The 22,203-nt window shown below is 31.3% G+C and overlaps 1 protein-coding gene across 1 annotated transcript in view; it reads right to left on the bottom strand.

Annotated features, from left to right (window-relative positions):
- Positions 1-22,203, bottom strand: part of conu (Rho GTPase-activating protein conundrum) — a 59,149-nt gene that overhangs the window by 35,833 nt on the left and 1,113 nt on the right. The window lies entirely within an intron of this gene.

Here is a 22,203-nt window from a genome sequence, read left to right on the forward strand (position 1 = left end):
ATAAGATATGGGATTTTATAATTATGTAACCCTTTAGTCAATAACAAAAAATACGGTATTGACAATTTCATAACATTTAAATGTGCATACTTGATCGTGCCTAAAGTTTTCTTTCAAAATTAACAACAAAAATATTTGAGTTTAAACAACAACAAAAAACTTTTTTTGTTTTTCTTTTAACAACGTTTTAGAAACTTATTAAAGCGCAAGTTCCTTTGTATTTATTTTATGGACTTATTTCGTTCATTAGAGAATTATTATTATTCATAAAAAATAACCTTTTTTTGGATATATTTTAATTGAGTGTGCTTGAATTCAATAGTACAAGTATTTTTATACGCATGTATAAAATATTTTTTTAAATATCGTATTTTACACAATTTTAATATAAATTGTTCTAAAGTGTTCTAAAACCATAAGTTAATTATCCAGTTTTAAACCCATTACCGCTATTTTCAATGTATAGCGTTAATTTGAATGATTCCATTGTATCGTGTAATTTACATTATTTAAAGTTAATTATCACAGCTAATCTTTCAAAACATGGTTTGTTTTGGGTAGCACTTTTCTTCATTATGTTTTAACCAAGCCAGTCTTAATTTCATAGTAGAATTGTATGCAAAACACAACTCAACAGCATTATTCAAGGTAGTATATTTTTCAATAGGGTTATATTTCAACATTTTAATGTGAATTTAAATACATTTTTTAATTATTTATAACTATCTGTACCCGGCCAAGCGTTGCTGTGGCCTAGATTGATAAAATAGAAATGAAAGCACACATTTTTAATATTTTTAATTTCAATTTTTTTTTCTGCTCTATAAAAAGCTTATTTTATCTCACCAATAGATGTCTCTAGTGATTCAAGCACAATTGGATCATATATATATATATATAGAACTTCCAAGAATTTGCGTAGTGTGGTTGTCAATCATGAGTAAACTAACTAACCATCACGCCGCTTCCCCGCAGGGGTAGGCAGAGAGAATAGAGCGCCACACCACTCTGTCCTTGCAAACATTCTTCGCCTCTTTCACGTTCATACATACCCGCCGATTGTTACGAATCCTAACCTGACCACTTTCAAGTATTTGGCATACCTCATCGTGCCATGTTTTTCTCGGTCTTCCTCTGCTTCTTTTCCCACTAACATTCGTCTCATAAATTTGTTTTACCGTTCTTTCCTCACTCATTCGTTCTACATGTCCAAACCATCTCAACACACCTTTCTTATTTTTATCGATAATGCTTATCTCAGCTTTGCATTCCTTCCTTATTTCACCATTCGCACATCTATCATACATCGTTTTGTCGCACATTCTTCTGAGAGATCGCATTTCGACTGCATTCAGTCTTCTTTCATCCTTCGTTTGCCAACTCCATGTTTCACTTCCATACATTAGAGTTGGAACCAGGAGTCAATCATGAGTAGAATTGGTGAATGTTACACGTGTATAAAGTGATCACTTAAACCAGCCTATGATGGCCGTAAGCCCCGTAAATGCCCAGACTTCCATATTCTTCCTCAACTATGTTGATATGTCACAAAAAAGAAAGAAAAAGAACTCCTATCATTGGAGATAATCCAGATTTGTGTACAAGTATTTGGACACGCTCAAAATGTTGTAAATAAATTAAATTAACATGGCTGTCATTCAAAGCAAAGGATATATAATAGTTACTGTCATTGAATTAAGAAAATAGTAATTTTCAACAGTTTAAATATTTATCTTATCAAAATAATCATTATAAATGATATCATTCATTATCTGAAGACATATTTTTTGCTAAATAATGCATAAAACCTGTTGTAAATCTGCGGAGAAGACGATTGTAAATTGCTGACCCTGATTATGCAAAAAAAGAAGATTGATGTGTTTCCGAAGCGTGAATTAAACAATAGCCCATCCATTACAGTTAGTACGGAGATAGCATAGCGGAATTTGATTCAGATTTAATTATAACTCGACCTGCAATTATTGGAACAATAAAGTACCAATAAAATTAATAAAATCGTTTCAGAAAAGGCGAATAGATCTCGAGGAAAGTAGGTAATTCACACGTATTGTTAGTAGTAGTATAAACGCATTAGATGGTTATAATATATGTATTGGATACATTGTTCAGAATGAAAATTTCTTATTATAATCACATTTGACACTTAAAACTAACCATCACGCCACTTCCCCGCAGGGGTAGGCAGAGAGAATCGAACGCCACACCACTCTGTCTTTGCAAACATTCTTCGCCTCTTCTACATTCATGCATCTCCTCATACATACCCGACGATTATTACGACTCCTGACCCGGCCGCTTTCAAGTATTTGACATACCTGATCGTGCCAGGTTTTCCTCGGTCTTCCTCTGCTTCTTTTTCAAACTACATTAGACTCATAAATTTGTTTAACCGTTCTTTCCTCACTCATACGTTCCACATGTCCAAACCATCTCAACACACCTACACTAATCATTTGACACTTACACTGCAAAATAATAATATCTGAACACACGCTAGTCCAATATAAGCTTCCGACTCACATTTATAATGTGTATTTCTTTTTGAAATCTTATGTAATTTATGGACAAAATACATTACAGTAATTGACCGTAAAAATTTAGTGTTGAAAAAACATATTGAATTTCATTCAATACAATAGAGATACGGGAATTGAGAAAACTATTAAAAAGCATTGAGTAATAATTATGGGTGTATCACGCTCAATACTTAGTACCAGTTATTATTTATTATCTACGGAGAACATTATTATGCGGTGGTAAAGATACGAGTTTCTGAGAAAGTTTTAAGTCTTGTGGATTCAGTGTGTAATTTGATTTTTAAAAAGTAATGTACCATGTTTGCGTAACAAAATTTAAAAATGTAACTACGTAAATAAATAAAAAATTAAATAAAAATAGTTTTCTTTTGATTCAATTATATCGGCGTAGTAAACTGTGATAGTAACTGAAATCCTGCGACAATTTAAATTATAATTACGAGTATCTCAATAATTCTTACTATGCCTAAGGAGTTGATTCCAAAGGGAACTTGAGGAATAACTATGTAGTATGTATATATATTTTAGAACTTAATTATATTCGGTAAAAATAAAACAAATATTCATATAAAAATTAGTAACTTTTACTTCCTTACAATACAGTACATACAGGCAATTGGTTTAGAAATATGACAGAAATACAAGCCGTGAAGTAAAGTTATCTACACTTCGTGGTTATATCATCCTCTATCCATTGTAATCGGCTCCAGAATGACTCAGGACGAGGAGAAAAAAATTACACCAATCACCAATAGCAAAAAGCGCTGTTAAAATTCACGATAGCCTTAAAACGGAAACTTGAAATTGAGTTATGCGATCGGACCTTAAAAGGAGTAATCAAGCCGTCCAAGATATCGGAAGCTGATCATCCGTATCAAATTTAACGTCTGTATGAATATGTTTTCTATCGACAGTAAATAATAACAATAACGAAAAAATCGCGGTGTTTCTACTGGCCATTTAAATCTTGCCATAAATGGAATAAAATAGTATGTATTTATCATTTATAAGTTCGTATAATATGTGTTGTATATTATGGAAATGTACCCTAATAAGCTTACTAGGAGTCCCTCTTTACATCACAATGACTATCATTAGGGTTTTTTTACAAGAGAATACAACATAAGTTCGACAAAGCTTAAAGCCCTGACGATTTATAATGCAACGCGGTCCTTTTGGATTGAAAAAATAAATAGTTAGAGGCAAAGTTCCGAACAAAGGTTGTGTGGGCAGCCGCGCGGTCTGCCTTATCATTATAAGTGTACTAATGCTTTTTTTGCTCAATTATAAGCTGGACTCGACGGAATCGAAATACTAGAACAGGTTTCTAGTCACGGCTGAGAACCTTCATTGCATTATACAGCGATCATTATTTTCTACGAATCTAAATTATGTCTACTGAATGCATATTTTTGGTTTCAACTAGCGGCCGACCGAAGACAGAAACGCGTTAAAGCGAAAATTAACGGAATACAGATATCTTATCTGTTGATCAAACTGAAAAAAAAATCTTAATTTTTGATAAAAATAAACAAATTAAACCTTAAAATTTCTGAGTGTGCTTTTGCAATGTGTCTGAGTTTTGACTCGTTGAATGAACGGGTGTAAATCGGTGAGATTAAGGTACCTTTATAAAAAAAAGTGAGATAGGTAACGGATATTGTTGAAGAATTGCGTCTATTGTACTTTTTAACCTTTGTATCATCACCTGCGCATTCTTGATCAGGCGTACCCAGTTGTGATCCTCTATTATAATGAATGGAATATAAAATAAAACAAATAACGCAATCTGGTACTACGTAAACTTTTCTCAAGTGTTTAAATCAAATTTAAATTACAATAAAAAATAATATCAATCTTGTATGGAATATCTAATAAGTTACATAAAAATGCTATTTTTGTCATATTTTTGTAGGTAGCTCTGCGTCATAACCTTTAGTTGTAAGTCATTGTCTTTAAATATCAGAATGATGCAATATTGCATCCCTGCAATAAGTCGATCTTACAAAAATCCTATTTTTTTAAAGGATATAACCGATCAATATAATTAAATTCTTGCTTCTTGGTGCATGGCAAGCGTCAAAGTTGTTTATTTTTCAATTTAGTAGTCAATACAGATATTCCTACAAGGAAAAAAATCATATCCTTGAATGAATTGTGTATTCGATGCACGCTTTATATCGGCCGTTGAGTTGTATATATCGTTTACGGGCAATACCGAGATACGTCGTCCCTTGTGACTAGGATGATTGTAATTTACCTGGTATTCTGACAGATTTGTCAAGAAAGGGATCGAGAAGACTGGTTTTTGTCGGTCAGGTAGGACGTGTTTACCTTTTTCTCGTGGACGCAGCATCCCGACACAGTAAAAAAAACTTTTAATAGCTTGAAAGAATATAAAAATTTGAGGAATATTCCGTTCTGAGCATATTCTAGGAACACCCGAACAGTTGGGAGGCGGTGAATAGTGAAGATATAATAGGAACATTTTCGCCTGCGCAAATTCTAAAGCCTACGATGGGAAAGAACACTATACAAGACATTGTATGCTGGATGCTTCTTTTAAATATTTTTTTCACGCACCAGGTACACAATTAGTTAGTTCCCACGGATTATGTGCGACCATGCCGGAAAGGCACACGGGAAAGCATGATATATTTAATACAGCGAGTATGTTTGCGTCTTGCGGACGAGCGTTTCCGCTATCAGTGGGTCACAAATCTGTCGGGAAAATGGGAATCTCTGATGCGCAAATGTCAAGAGGGAACAGGGACATTAGCGTGAGAACCTGAGAAAATACTAAACCTAAACATTTACAGATGGGCATACGCGATTGTAGGAGGCCAAAAAGGTGCATACACATAATCAAGTTTCAAAATGTTAACTAATTAACTATCACGCCGCTTCCCCGAAGGGGTCAGCAGAGATAATAGAAAGCCACACAACTATGTCTTTGTAAATATTCTACGCCTCTTCCACATTCATGCATCTCCTTATACACACCCGCCGATTATTCCGACTCAAGTACTTGGTTTTCAAGTACTTGGCATACCTTATTATGGCAAGTTTTCCTCGGTCTTTTTCTGCTTATTTTTCCAAATACATTCGCCTCATAAATTTGTTTGGCCGTTCTTTCCTCAATCATATGTTCCATATGTCAAAATCATCTCAATAAACCTTTCTTAGTATTAAAATGTTTATGAGAGAAAATACGCTAAATTTGTAATGCTTTTGCGAGTGGCCGCTAAAAATAATTGTAGTACTTGACAGTGGCCATTAGCTAGTTACAGGAAAGAAGTCAATAAATAATGATAGTAAAATGTGCTTAAATTAGCGTACATATATAAAAATGTTGCAGTTTTTCTGACTTGCATAAGGCACCGCATTGGATCGGCGCGGTATTATCTTGATTGTTACTTATATAAAGGCAAAAATCATAAGTCTAGATTATTGGATCCAAGTTTAAAACGCATTTGATAGGATACAGATGACTTGATTGAAGGAATTCAGGGTGAAGTAGTTTATTGATATATGGGAAAGGTAATGGAGGAGGATCAGTAGGTAGGAAAATGAGAACAGCAGCGAAGGTTAGGGTTCTCGAGGCACTACACATTATGTAATGTGTAACTACACTGCTAATTATGATATGAGTTTTTTGAGGAATATTAGTAGTAGAAAACACAGTATATAAGTAAGTATATGTATGTAAACACTTTGAAATTAACCACATTTTTAATTCTATAGTATTAAATAACCCGCTATTTTATAACGCCATACACACACGCTTATTAACTTTTATGAATATTTACTAAAAATTCAAGGATATAATTTTAAATTTGATTCTTATAATTAAAAATTAATTCTTATATTAAGAGCGTATTTTTTTTACGTCTTCTATGTTACGGTAAATGATATACCATACCGTCGCTAGTTGAGACTAACCGGTAATAAATAATTCCCAGCAATGTGTTTAAATCAAATTAAGTATTTAATTACTGGCAATACTGTAAATACTGCGTTTAAGGCAATACATATTAGAGTTAGCGTCATCAGTAGCCTTGAGACTATGAGTATGTTTACTAATGATAGCAGGTCATTGAATATCAGGAAACAAGTACATATTTCAGTGTCGCGACAATTTCAGTAAACACACTAGTACCTACTCGTATGCACAATAAATAATCCAACAAGGAAGAAAAATATCGAAGGTTTGTTATGTAATGCCATATCAACATGACAAAAATATTGTATATTAGATACGTGATAATATAATAAAATATCACATCGATGGCTAGCAGTATTACGGTGTCAAATGTTCATAAATATGTTAAAATGTTGATATACTTCAGTATTACTAAATACTTGAATTAAAAATTAATCTCAACAAAGATGAAGAAGAATAAAGAAGCGTGGGTATTTACAGGGATTATGACCTGTCACAGGCTTGGTAAGTGAGCACTTTACACACATTCATAAAATTAATACATAAATCAAAATGGAGTTCTACAAATTAAACGCCAAATAAATAAATAAAATATTCTACCAATCCCAATCCTAACCGGATTATTTTACGTACTGGGAAACGCCTGAAAACATTGCAAAAATCTTTGCTTTAAAGATGATTTTATTCCAATTTCTAAACACACGCGCACACACATAGGTACACATATATGTACATATATATGTTTGTGACTGAAATAAGTCATAATTAAATTGAAATACAATATAAAATCATTTACTTCCTATAACGTTCCTTCCGTTAACGCGGTATATATGTCAACATTAAAGGGGGGTTTACTATATATATCTTACTCTTACAATTCACGATATTCGAAATATGTTTACATCAGTATACAATACGAGTACGAGTGTATTATTATTTCAGTTTGAATTGCGTACAAATAATACTACACAAAAGGTACTTTATATTTATTGCCTAGAGCTTGAAATGGCGGCACGTAACATCATACATAATTCACCGTAAATTGGATAAGAAACTCATTCGAGTTGGAATAAATTACAAATCTTAAATGAAGAAGAAGAAGAAACGTCTTTCAGCATTTACTTGCATTCAAAACTCGACTGGACACTTCTTATTGTCAGCCTTGAAACAAATTGAAAACCGAAAGTTGCATTGGACGAATACTTTCTGGTTTAGAACACGGACAAGTTTGCATGCGGGTTGCTATAATGTAGGCACGGGGTATGACATAATTTTAAAATATAGAACCTAGACAAAAGGTGCAAACGTTATCTGTATGTATATATATATATATATATATATATATATATATATATATATATATATATATATATATATATATATATATATATATATATATATATATATATATATATATATATATATATATATATATATATATATATATATATATATATATATATATATATATATATATATATATATATATATATATATATAAATATATATATATGAATATATTCAAACCCTTATCCGCACCCAAAAAAAACCGCACCCGAAAAAATCACTTATATTTAATTTATTATTAGATTAAAACCAATATTTTTAGCTTTTCCACTTTTTTATTTGACCAGCGACCGGGTTTCGTCGTTACCGACATCATCAGACTGGTGATGTCGGTAACGACGAAACCCGGTCGCTGGTCAAATAAAAAAGTGGAAAAGCTAAAAATATTGGTTTTAATCCAATAATAAATTAAAAATGCAATTCCATCACGAAGTGTCAGTGGATAATATAAATCCACTTATATTTATTTGAGCCCCCTGGGAATCGAACCCGGGACCTCCAGAATGGTAGCCGAGCGTGCTATATAATTTTTAATTAGAAGTTCTTTATATATGAACCAATTTCGAAACGTCTTTTAATCACAAGAACTTCACTAGAGACATCTATTGGTGAGATGAAAAGAAGCTTTTTATTGAGCAGAAACTCTTTATTAGTTTCCGAATCCTGGATTATAATCACATACGTGAGAAACGCCAGAAATCATTTTCATTTCTCCTATAATTGGAGCTAATCCAGATTTGTCAACTAGTATACACACTCAAAATATTGTATACCAACAATCATGATCAGAGTTAACATATGCAATTTCCTTTCTATGCACCATTATTGGATCAGATTGCATGATAGATTTTTTTTTATTAATAGGTCATTATTACTTACTGATATTGTTAGATTATTTTTTGATATCTCATCAAAGATGAAGAAGAATATGGAAGTCTGGGCATTTATTGAATATTTAATAATAAAAATGAAAATGGTATTTTCTGGCGTTTCTCATGTGTGTGATTATAATCCAGGATTCGGATCTCACATACTAATATAAGAGTTTCTGCTTAATAAAAAGCTTCTTTACATCTCACCAATAGATGTCTCTAGTGAAGTTCTAGTGATTCATGAACAAGGTTTCTAAATTGGTTCATATATATAGAACTTCCAAGAATTTGAGTGGTGTGGTTGTCCATAATGGGTAGAATTGGTGAATGTTACACGTGTGTAAAGTGATCACTCAAACCAGCCTATGACGGTCGTAAGCCCCGTAAATGCCCAGACTTCCATATTCTTCTTCATCTTTGATGAGATATCAAAAAATAATATGAAAATAACTCCTGTAATTGGAGATAATCCAGATTTTGTGAACAAGTATTTGGACACACTCAAAATGTTGTAGATATTGTTAGAATTCAACAAATTATGCACGTTTATGCACAATCCGTAGTATATGGTAGATATATTATTTGGTTAATTGACAGTTGATTACTGAATCAATTCATGTGATAGTGGATAACACATAATAGCGGAGTTCGTTGAATTAAAAGCTGTGTCAGATGTTATCTATAAAGATAGAATTGACGTCATAGTTTTATTTTTTAAATGCATAAAAATATTACATATTGTTAAAACACACTACATATCGCTCACTCCTTTCAAGAACGTCATAAATAAAAAAAACATGATTTTTCAGGAGACGTTTTTAAAGTTTAAAAATATAACACAAAATTAAAAATAAATATCAAGCCACTTATTGAACTTTTTACTTTACAACACATCTTTTAAGATAAAACCTGAAGGTTTTTTCTCCATTTGAAAGATATTTAGTATATTTAAAATAATAATTAAACAATACCTTTTCTTCAAAATGCAAAAACAACATTTTCTGCCCTGTAGCGGGTAAATATTGAGTTAAAAATATGCCTCTTTTGCTGGGATGTAGTACATTTTCTGGGCATTTCGAAAACATGCACAACTGAAAATTGTCGATTTTTGATTTATGACGTTCTTGAAAGGAGTGAGCGATATGTACTCCTATGTGTGAATTAAAGTATTTAGTTATCTATGTATGTATGTATAAGTTATAAAATTCCAATGAAAGTATTCTTAAAAAGTTAAAAGTAAAATAAACTGATAAGATAACAGACTGTGCTATGTAAAAATAAACTTGAAATGATGCGTGTAAAAACACATTTTTGTGGTGCATTATTTTCCTATTCCTACTGAAATACATTCAGAAATTAATACCAGGAATAACGATAAATTATTTCTAGGAAGTAACTATGATTTACGAATACCTATGTATGGAAATTCAAGTACACAGGTTCTCATTTTTAGTTCTTAGGTAATAAAACTTGTATAACAAAATTTAAATAAAACTGGAGACAAAAGAATTTTATAGATCGATTGCGCATATGCTAGCGAATCGGTAAGTATGAGCATGCTGTGGTTATAGGGAAAACAATTCCTTTAATTGATGCGGCAGTTATTTTGTGGTAATATCTATTCATTTTTCATTTAAATTTCACTTGGTAAATACCATTATTTCAAAATCTATTGTGATACAGTGATCCCGACCCTTGTTTCTTTGCCTTCCTTGTTTTTATCAATTTACGGTTTCATTATATGTAATATTGTAATTATGCGTTCATTTACACTGTGATTAATTGCATTTTTTTTGTTTGGAAATACTTATGTACTAGGATTGTCTGTCCTTTCAAACGGCTGTATAAGGTTCAAACATTGACCAGTAACACTAATCTGTTTGTGGTTGGTTGGAAGATATTGGTTCATAACAATAAGTTTGCCAATGTGTATAGAATATTCTGTACAAGAAGATTAATAAAAAGTAAATAAATAATGCTTCGTGAAAACGTGTATTTATTGTATGCAGACATCATGCCATTAAATTGAAGAAGCGTTGTAGTGTTAATTTATCTGCGTTGTCCGATGATTCGAGGTTACTTAATGCAATAAAAGTTTTCGCTTTACGTAACGGTGAGCGTAATGTATTGTGAGGGAAATTTTATTCAAAACAAATTAATAGGTACTGAAAACATTACTTAACTCTAATTAAAAGTATGTGCAGTGAATGCTCGCATTTAAAGTAAGATTTTCTCCCATTAATAAACCGTCGAGTCATAAGATTCGGAACATAGGGGAACGATTGTTTATTTGTAGAAAGTAAAAAGAGACGCGATGGCCGGGAGATAGAGAAAAGTAAAAGTGTGCGATCTTGAATTATCATTGTGCGTACGGCACTTGGTAAAACATGGTCATTCGTCGAGTGCACATTATAACGTAAATACATAGAAAATAATTACTATTCTGCTTTCGCGTGTAATACCATGAAGGATCTGCATCCGATGACCGTTACCATGGTCTACTCGTATGTATAATATCCACGTATGTAAATGTTAACACAACGTAATACGTACAAAAGTGTGGGCAATTTAAATGAAAGTAAAAAGTGCCAGTACTTATAAAAACATAATCATAGCGTAGATAACGATGCAATTATGCACTTAGATTACATATGTTATACTATAAAAAATGTAACTTAATTCATTTTTTAAAGACTTCCCTGTGCATAACACCGTATGCTTTCATACATAAGCACAAACACACACTCATACAATATATTTTAGTCTAATAATTGATTAGCAAAATAATTTATTTGTGATATACATATAAATATATTTTTTACGTTTGTATTTTTTTACAGTGATGTCATATTATTTGTTCATTATACTCTTACTACTGCTACCATCACTCTGGTTCCCTGTAGGGGTAGGCACAGAGCATGGAACGTCACACTCATCTGTCCTGACATGCATTCCTATCTTCTTTTACATCTATACACCTAGTTATTCATGCCTTCTGTTTAGCTAGGCTTTTAACACGACCAGATTTTAGGCAAAATAGGTATTTTAGGTGAATATATTATATACTGTATTATAATTGTGCGGTTTAAAAAAAGTCAAATGAATTGTATATTATAATAAATGTGATAATGTAATAAAATGATAATAAAAACCATTATAAATCATTGCGCTATTAAAAATATGGGATTATTGTAAAAAACATAAAAGTTAAATGATACATTACAATGCAGTAAAAAATATTATATAATTGAATATCGCATTATGTTAGAATAGGAGTCGGGTGGTACAGTAATTTCCGATATCAATGAAGAACTGTAATAAAGTTTTCGTTCAAAATTAATGATTAATACCCCCCGCGGGTTATCGGCCTTGTTGAAGAAAAATATAATAAATTTAATCACGAAGTTGAGCTCTAAATAATGAGAAACTGCGTCTTGTTACACCTGACATCAATATAGTACAGTACAGTACAGTTGTTGGGACATGATACCTACTTGTTTTGGGCTGCATTTATTACACGCGCAGTGTTATATTATATTAAATATAATAGTAACCTTTTACTACTGAAACCAACGAATTTTTATTTTATTTTATGGTATAATCCGAAATCGTCTCGAGTTCGTGCTTTTAAGGGATGAAAAATATTCATATGTACATTAACCTATATAGTCTTAGTAGTTTTAAGTACATATTTATGAAAAAATCATTGAAGTAAATCACATCTGGCTTAGGGGGCCTACATTTTTAAAATTTTAGGAATATTGAAAAAAATGTTGCAAAAAAATTTGAAATCATGTTTTCAGGCATTTCTCAGTGTGTAAAAATAATACTGGGTTGGGATCTTGCAAACGTCTAAATAAAAGGATCTCTGCAAAATAAAAAAAACATTCTCAATCCAACAAAGATAGCTGTTGCGATCTCATATAGATATTACGATCTCAGTACTGTGTCAGGAGTTTAACGATGTATCTAGTTCCGAAAAATTCCAAATACAAGAAAATCATGTTTTCAGGCGTTTCTCAGTGTGTAAAAATAATACTGGGTTGGGATCTTGCAAACGTCTAAATAAAAGGATCTCTGCAAAATAAAAAAAAACATTCTCAATCCAACAAAGATAGCTGTTGCGATCTCATATAGATATTACGATCTCAGTACTGTGTCAGGAGTTTAACGATGTATCTAGTTCCAAAAAATTCCAAATACAAGAAAGTTCCAAAACTTTGAGCAGTGTGGTTGTCAACCATGAGTAGAATGGTGAATGTAACACGTGTGTAAATAAATAACTTAGTTTCAAAAGAAAAAAATGTGTCCAGCAAGGACTTTCAAAAATCTGTGAAAAATCTAGGCATTCGGTTTTATGGCTGATTTTGTATTGATGTCATGCAATATTTAAAAGAATGAGGTGTATAAGTACACGAAAAAAAAACAAAAGTATTCAGAGAACTGTACACATTTTTATTTAAGTAATTTTATAACTTTCTTCGAGTGCAATCTTCTTAGAATGAAGGGTCGAATTTTGATTCTTTGTTTATGTTTCTGATACGCTAAATATTGCATGTAAAAAAATATATAGACAAAAAGTGATTTTGCCGACTGCGCCTTAAATATTATTTAAATAAAATATAATTCTTAGCAGCGATTGGGTTAAAATTTAAAGCCGGTGTTGCTAAATTGTGTTGAGCAACACTGCAGGAAATTTAATGTTACAAAATTATTCCGTGAAGAAATATTATAAAAAAAACTTAGTAAGCAATATATTATAATTTCTGCGTTTGAACCTCTCGGTGTGGTCAATGGCTCCATTTGGGCTGTAAAAAACGGGTATCTATAATATATTGGTGGATACCTCTATGTAATATGGTTTTTATTTTTGCGTATACATACTCGTGTATTGCTATTTTTGACATTGTTATGTGAGGTATGCAGGTTTGTAATCACAAACAACATGCATGGATACCGGGTGGAATTCTGTATACAAACTTTGTGCATCGCATTCTGATAATGGATATTGTCTCTAGAGGTCAAAGTCATTAATATTGTCGATGTTACTATAGCAGAAAGTGATCTAATTAAAAATAATAAAAAACGTAATTCAACATGAGATATGTTTTGACTATGAAGTATGAGAACATAACTAAATTGAAATTAAATTTAACGGTTGTTTATTAAAAATTAAATAAAAATTAAGTATCATAAAAAAAGAACCGTTCAAAAACTGAAAATAATATATACTTATACTAGTACATGAAAGTTGTTGGTAATTAGTAATTTATTAGCGAATGAATGTTTTTTCCTCAATACATTACATATCCAAAAATGGTTATTGATAAAAGCAATCGCTAATAAATTTCGTGAAATTAACATCCGCTATATTCCACCGAATGAACCAATCCCTAGAATTTGGTTAGTAAAAAATACACGGTTTCGCTTAGTTAAAAAAAGATGATATTGAATACTTAAAAAATATCATAACATGAATTCATAATATGTAAATCTCCATGTAAAAAGGCACGTAGCTCACAAAATTCATCATTATATATTATATATACCATATGTACATTATATACATAATATCGCTTCAGGTGATAAAATATTAATATTACATTAAAATTGATCGTCAAGAATAGCAACTTTATATTTGGCTTGACTTGAAAAATAAAATTAAAAATAACATATTGTACAATGCAAGAATAAATATGAGTGAGTTTTAAAATATTTTACTTTTTAATAATAATTTTCAACACAACATGTTTTCACAAAAAGTGAATTCTTATATTATTAGAACATACTTATTACTGATAATACAAATATGTAAACATAATTGAACGTAGTATAAAATAACAACTACGGAATTTTTTCCATATGTATTTTATTTGACTAGCAACCGGGTTTTTTTCGTAACCGACATCATCAGGCTGGTCTTTTATTAATGTTGAGTTTTATTCACCAGTCTGATGATGTCGGTTACGACGAAACCCGGTTGCTGGTCAAATAAAATTCATGTGGAAAAAATTACATCGTTGTTATTTTATTCTATAAAATCCAGTTTCACCAAGAAATGTCGGTACAAATCTTATATAAGTAATTGAACGTAGTATATGGTGTAAAATCAAAGAAAAATCATGTATCTCTTATTCGTTGTGAATAATACAGTCCAAATTTATGCTGAGTTTGACTCGTTATTGATTTTGCTTTCTGAATATATCGTCACATCACGCTGTAGTTAAAAATAAGATTATATCAAATAAATTATACGAAAATCTAAAAACATGATACCAGTAAGTAAAAACATATTTACCGGTAATTCTGTAATGGAAAAAAGTTTTATTTAGCGGTATACCGGTTACCAGAAAACCGATAAGATCTGTTTTTCGTTTTATTAATCGGTAATTAAACGTTTGAATTTAAGTATTTAAATACCTATGTACATCTCTCATGATAATAGATATTTTAAGACACAATATCTTTTTTTACAGAGAATGCAATTTTTTTTGCATAATATCAAGATTTTATGCTGCATTTGATGGGATTATTGATTTGAAAAATATATATTATACTAAATATAACACAAAAATGTATATTGCTGTTTTTTTCTGCCTCCTCTATGTATGTTTTTTTACATGGCTTGCAAGATGTTACTTCATCACGAGTGATATCTTGTTTACCCACGTTTTTTTTGCTATATTTGCTCCAGGTAAAACATATACAATAAAAAATTAACTGGAAGATAAAATAAAGAATGGTCGTGCGTAAAGTAACCAAAAAAAGAATTCCAAACATGGATTAGATAGTGTACATTCTTTCCGATAAATTGATAATCCGATTACCCACAATCTAGTAGAGAATTCGTAGACAAACAGAAAAACCATTTGACTATTCCGTTATCGGCAAATGGTTCGGTTAAACTAACAAATCAATATGTTAGGAAGCTATAAATTTGACAGTTGGAAACAGAGTCGGATTCGCAATTTAGAATCGGATTCGATAAATAAATAATATAATAATTATCAGAAATTTTAATTTCTTTGGTGTACGATATATGTGCAAACTAAATATGGAATCCGGATGCTTAGTAGAATTATTTTAATAACATGATGTGTTATTAAAATAAAAGTGCTTAAAAATTCTAAACATTAAGGAAATGTTATTTTAAAGATTGTGATGTTTTATTTTTCATTGTTTTTTAACCATATTATGATATAATTGTTTATTATACATACATAAATGACGCATCAGTGATTCATTTGAAAAGGGGTAGCATTTAAAAATTAACTCGTTATAGGATGTGTTTTGTCTAACGTACATTTTTTTCCAATAAAACATTAATTATATATTTCAAATACACAATAAATCTAACGGAAGAAAAAATATAATTAGGTTTTAAGATTTTCCGTATGGTAACGAAATTATAGGTGCTAATATAACGAAGTAGGAGTACAGTAAAACCTCGATTTAATGAACTTCGGATAAAGCGGACTAAAAACTGGTCAAATGTTAAAAAAAATTAACAACGTCCTGTTGTACAATACATGCTTAAATTCAAGTAACGTTAAATTTTAATCACAAATTATGACGCAAAACTTCAAAAGTGTAAGCAAAACTTGATTACTTTTTTATAGTAGGATTACCGAAAGCAAGCGCGTCGTTATCAAACAGCAACATCACTTCACGACGAGTGTCCGAAGGTAATAAATATTATTTTATTTGTGTTTTGTATTGTTTATTTATATCTAAATAGAGTGTTCATATTTTCAAAAAAAGGTTTTTTTATTAATTTTAAGCCCATTTTTTATAACGGATTTTTAGTTTTAACGGACACCCCTTCCCCCTATTTGATAAAAAAGGGAATTTTAAGTAATGGAACTTTTTTCTTCGTTATTTTGAGCGGATTTAACAAGTTTTATTTCTCCACCTGAGGTCGAGTATGTTCCTCTATAACGGAAGAGATACATAATTGATAAGCCAGCTTATGACATTGCGACAGACAAATTTCTAAAAGCCAGTTCACAAATAGGGCAGACGACGCAACGACAGTGTGAAGTAAGTGCTGGTCCACATAGATCGGAGCACGCGGCGAGCGCAGCCCGATACCATCGCAGCGCTGCATTTCACTTATTCCATAACGAGAACATGCAATACCTGTCATTTGATCTGATGCGGCGTGGAAATTCTCGCCAAATCAGCTTTCTTTTACATCGTTTCTTTCCTGTGTCATGATCTTTCAGAATCTTGGGAATTAGTAAAACTACATACTTATGTATAATACTAAATTTCCTCCATGTGAAATGTTGACGGAATTGATAAAGTACTTCACGCCTAAAAGAAATAATAAATAAAAATTTTGTACTGACATTTATTGGGAGAGCTGCATTTTATATACAGTAAAAAAATAAAAACTAAGTACAGTAAACCTCCCTCTACAACGTTGAGATTGAGGTACCCTTTTATCTTAGTAAATGTTATAAGGGGTTAATGTTTTGAATTGTATTTTTACATTTCAACTAGCGAAAATAACTGAAATGATCCGTTTAAAATTAAAATACAATTTTAAAACATTAACCCGCCTGTAACTTCCCCTCAGATAAGGCGGTACCTATCTTAGCGTTATAGGGGGGTTTGATGTATATAGTTTTTTTCACATATGTTTTATTTGACCAGTGACCGGATTACGTCGTTACCGACATCATCAGAGTGGTGGGAGGCAAAAAATCTATGTTATGTATTAATGTCTAAGTAATTAAAATTAACCATTTGTACGCCAGTTTCCATGAAAAATTATTTCTAAAATATTTAAATTTTGATACTGAAATTCTTGACTAAAAACTCATTTATTACACTTAAAAATAAGAAAAGTGGAAGCAACGTCATACTGAATATTTCTTAGTTTATTGGGAAAAAATCTAGGTGTTGTAAAGCTGTTTTCTACGACGCCCGTTTCATACCAAGGCTAGGGTGAGAAATAAGGAAACGGAAGTACATAATCGGTGATATTCGCGCACTATTTTCAATCAGCGTGGTTGCTCCCAAACCTTATGGAAAAACCGATATCGCTCATTATTATGATAACAATGAATGGATGTATATTAATTAAAAGACAATAGTGGTATGTTTTTATCTCCAATTATAATAACATGTGAGTATAAAAGTGTCTATTTACTCATATCGTTAAGAACAATGAGATAAAATGGTGAATTTTCCCATACGTGAATATGCAATATTAAAATATTATTCATTTATTACAAACGTAGAAGAAAATTTATATGAATATTTCAGTGTCAATGAGCTGTTTGATGACAAGGAAAATTGGTTTGGTTTTAAATAGCGAGAGTTCGATATGAGGGGTTTCTTTAATCGCCATCGCTGTAAATATGGCAATATGTTTGAGTTATAAGAGTTCCTTTTATAGCCTTAGATTAAGTTTAAAAAATATAAGAAATCTACTTCAGTTTTCTCTGAAATAGATAATAAATTACGATTAATATAAAGTCACTTCGATTAATGTAGACCAATTTACCATAGAGTGCATATTAGGAAGTAAGAAAAAAATGGATTAAAATTAGATTTTCAGCCATTCTTTTTTGTTATTTTAGCTATAAGTACGATGTGCATCAAAGCGATATCGATTGCCGATATACGTGAAATGATAATAAAAGATGATATAGATAAACTACAATTACCTTTATTCTTTTCGTATATGACGATTCTATCAAGATATTCCTACAAACCAAGATATTATTCATCATAAAAAAACGTGTCTTAAACCCATCATGGATATTTTTTAAACGTAATAATTGTTTACAATATCAGAATAAAGTATATTGCTTCAAAATGGTTTTATCACAATTGAAGCATTGTGCCGCAGTTAACTAGATAAATCTGCCTTTTTTCATAATTAGATTACTACGTGCGGCGACTAAGCCTGGTGATAAGGTTTTGTTTATTTAATAGTTTCATACAATACTATTTACTTGGTGTGAGGCTAGCACAAAAATGAAAATTGCTAGGCCGTCACATTTTACCGAAATCTTATCATTTGACTGTATGAAAAATGCGTCAGTTAACGCTCACACAGCTAATAGTGACGGAAGTACTTTAGTTTTATGGAGATATGTATGTAGAGACATTTAATGATTCGATCTTGTGAGAAACCGTTACATTTTTTTCATTCAAAGTTATGAATTTAATCGGATTATTAAACTTAATTCATAAATATTTAATAATTTTAATGCATGAAACTAGGTGTTAAAGAATTCTATGGTTAATTAATTTAATGTGAAAATAATTAACTGTTGCTTTGTTTTTATATGTATTTAATGAAAAAAAGATTGCATTCATTATTAAAATATTTTCTCAAGTGGTAAAAAGCACGTTTTTAAATAAATCGTTATATTTATTTTAAATTATGTGTCATCGAAAGTTAGATGAATGTGTTCAATGAAGATGAATTTTCATGAATTTCACCGTATTAGCAGTCACTGTACACTTTTATTACTAACATAATTTTCATACTAATTTTCTTTCTGCGATTGTGATTCTTGATTATTCGTAGAAATCGACTGTTGGAAGGAAAATGCGCTAACATTCTTATCATATCACAACGATGACAACGTTCCAGAGCTTGAAAGTCAATATTTGTTATATTTTTATATGAATACAGGTGTATTATTATTGAGGATTACAGAAAGTACAAGTCTACATTTATATAAGTAAATAATATTCTCGGCCATTGTACTAATATTGAACTAATGACTTCATATTATTTTATTTTAGTGCTCGACTTAAAATCTACATTGCAGACAAATATGATGGAGAATATATCGCTCACTCCTTTCAAGAACGTCATAAATAAAAAAACTTGATTTTTCAGGAGAACGTTTTTAAAGTTTATTAAAAATATAACATAATGTATTAAAAATAAATATCAAGCCACTTAAAGAACTTTTTATTGTGCAACACATCTTTTTAGGTAAAACATGAAGGTTTTTTGTCCATTTGAAAAATATTTTATATATTTAAAAAAAATAATTAAACAATACCTTTTCTTCAAAATGCAAAAACAACATTTTCTGCCCTGTAGCGGGTAAATATTAATTTTGAAATATGTCACTTTTTCTGGGATATAGTACATTTTCTGGGCATTCCGAAAACATGCACAACTGAAAATTGACGATTTTTGATTTATGACGTTCTTGAAAGGAGTGAGCGATATGCATTAAAATATTTAATATTAAAAATTATTAATCTTAATAATAATAGTACTTTGAAGATAAGTAACTAAACAATTTATTTTGGTTTACACGGTGAAATTGTATGGAATGTTAATTTTAAATCTTAGTGTTTTTGTTTTACACAAAAATAAAGAGCTGAAATTCGTTTATTGATCATTTTTAATAGGTCATTAAAATTAAGTGTGTCATATTTTCAGGAAGTCTTATAATATGAGCACCTTGGTTAATATTATGCAGATATTGCAAGTATTTCTATCTTTTCGGACGTTGGTAAATTAGCAAATGTATGGTCAAGGTGACACCGCCTTCTTGGAGGACGTCAGGGCTTGACACTTTACACAGGTTTCCTATTTGTTCCTGTGGGAAATGCGTTGAAAAGTATTAAGTGACGCTTGTTCCACTAAATGACGTAGGATGTCAAGAACAAATATTGTATTTTTAGATCTCTAGCGTCGCGTAACGAAATTTAAGCGAAGATCCTATCTTAAATTTATATATACCATATTTACAAGCACTTCACACAAGACGAATGTGTGGAAAATCATTGTATGACAAAATTAAAAACGAAGATGTAAGAAAGGAATGTAAGGCTGAACGAGGAATAATTGAAAAGATTAGGAAGAGTTCTTTACGGTGGTATGGACATGTGGAGCGAATGGATAACGAGAGAATGACTAAGAAAATATATGTGGCAAATGTGAGAGGGAAAACAGAACGAGGACGACCGAAAAAGACTTGGCACGATCAGATCAATCAGAACCTAAAATCTGGCGGCGTCAAAAGTCTGCGTAATCGGAGGGCATGTATGACTAGATGTATGTGAGTGAAGGAGGCGAGGAGTGTATGTCAGGACAGAAAAGTGTGGCGTTCTATCCTCTCTGCCTACCCCTGCGGAGAAACGGCGTGATGGTGGTAGTAGTACAAGCACTTCACTGGGAAAATATACGTCGATAAAGGTGTTCCAGTTCTCGTAACCAATTTCAAATCCACTCGTACATATGCATGCATTCTTCCTTAGTGACTGTGAAAGCGGTTTTAGATAATGTGATATCGTATATTGTTACCTGTACAGAATTTCCAGTACATTGCAGTGATTGAGATATTCCTCTGCAGTCTGCAAGGTCACTATCAGTGCAACAGTCTTCACCTTCGAGGTGTATTGAGACCAGTGGGTTATGTATAAGGTGACGTGCATCTCATTACTGCATCCTACGAGTGCGTACCAGCCGAGTGGGCGGAGGTCGCTGAACACAACCCGAACCAAACATTTATAATAAAAGAAAATATCAAAAATATTATTGGCTTGTTTGTAAACCATTAAGCCGCGAATGGACGAAAAAGAAACGCGGAGCCGTTCCGTATTTTATTGCCTGCATTAAAAAGGTAATAAGGAGTTTACAGCGTAACTGAATTTCACGAAATGACACCGAGAAAATTTTACACATAGTCATGTTTTAATATCAATAAAAACAGTATTTACGATCATTTAAACATTACTCGCTGTATTGTACTGGAAGAACAGGAAAGTTCACGTTGCTTTCTAAATACTGTTTGTGAATGAAGGGTTATATTGGCAATGTTATGGTGTATAATACAAGTATACACCATGATGACCTGTTACACTTCGGTGCTACAAAGATTGCAGCACGTGATAATCTAGGTGTCTGAAAATGTAAGTATTTTTTAACGTCTCTAACAATGGATCTTTGCAACCGTTTAATGGGTTAATGGTTTAATTTATTTATTACTGTTCTGGTAGGTAATTGCAAGAATATTTTGTGTGCGTGAGATATTACTTCAGTGAGCTCGCATTTCGCTTCGCGGCTGTTATCGTTAATCTTTGTAATTTACAAAACGCAATTAAGGTACAGGTATGAAATGAGAGCACTTGTTTGATGGAAGACGATACATAAGATGACGACATCATTTGAATGTATCGTATACATATAATGGTATATATTTCTCTTATCCCCATCAAATGATGTTTTTTTTTGACATCAAAATAATGCAGCATTATCTTTTATAAAGTTAATAATCTCAAAAAACGAAGTACACAAGACTTACGCTTCAAGTGTAAATCCAGGACTACTTACAGTGTAAAAAAGATTCATATGTGGCCGCCATGTATTAATATATATTTTGAATACAAATCGGCCCTTTTCGAACAAAACATCGTAATTAAGGTAATTAGAAGTTAGTAGGAATTGCGCAAAAACAAAACAATTTTTAATTAATATTTTTCGATATTTCCTTGA

The sequence above is a fragment of the Brachycentrus maculatus genome, unplaced genomic scaffold (genome assembly GCF_059751285.1).
Source record: "Brachycentrus maculatus isolate JH-2025_06_01 unplaced genomic scaffold, ASM5975128v1 h1tg000004l, whole genome shotgun sequence".
NCBI classification, from domain to species: Eukaryota; Metazoa; Arthropoda; class Insecta; order Trichoptera; family Brachycentridae; genus Brachycentrus; species Brachycentrus maculatus.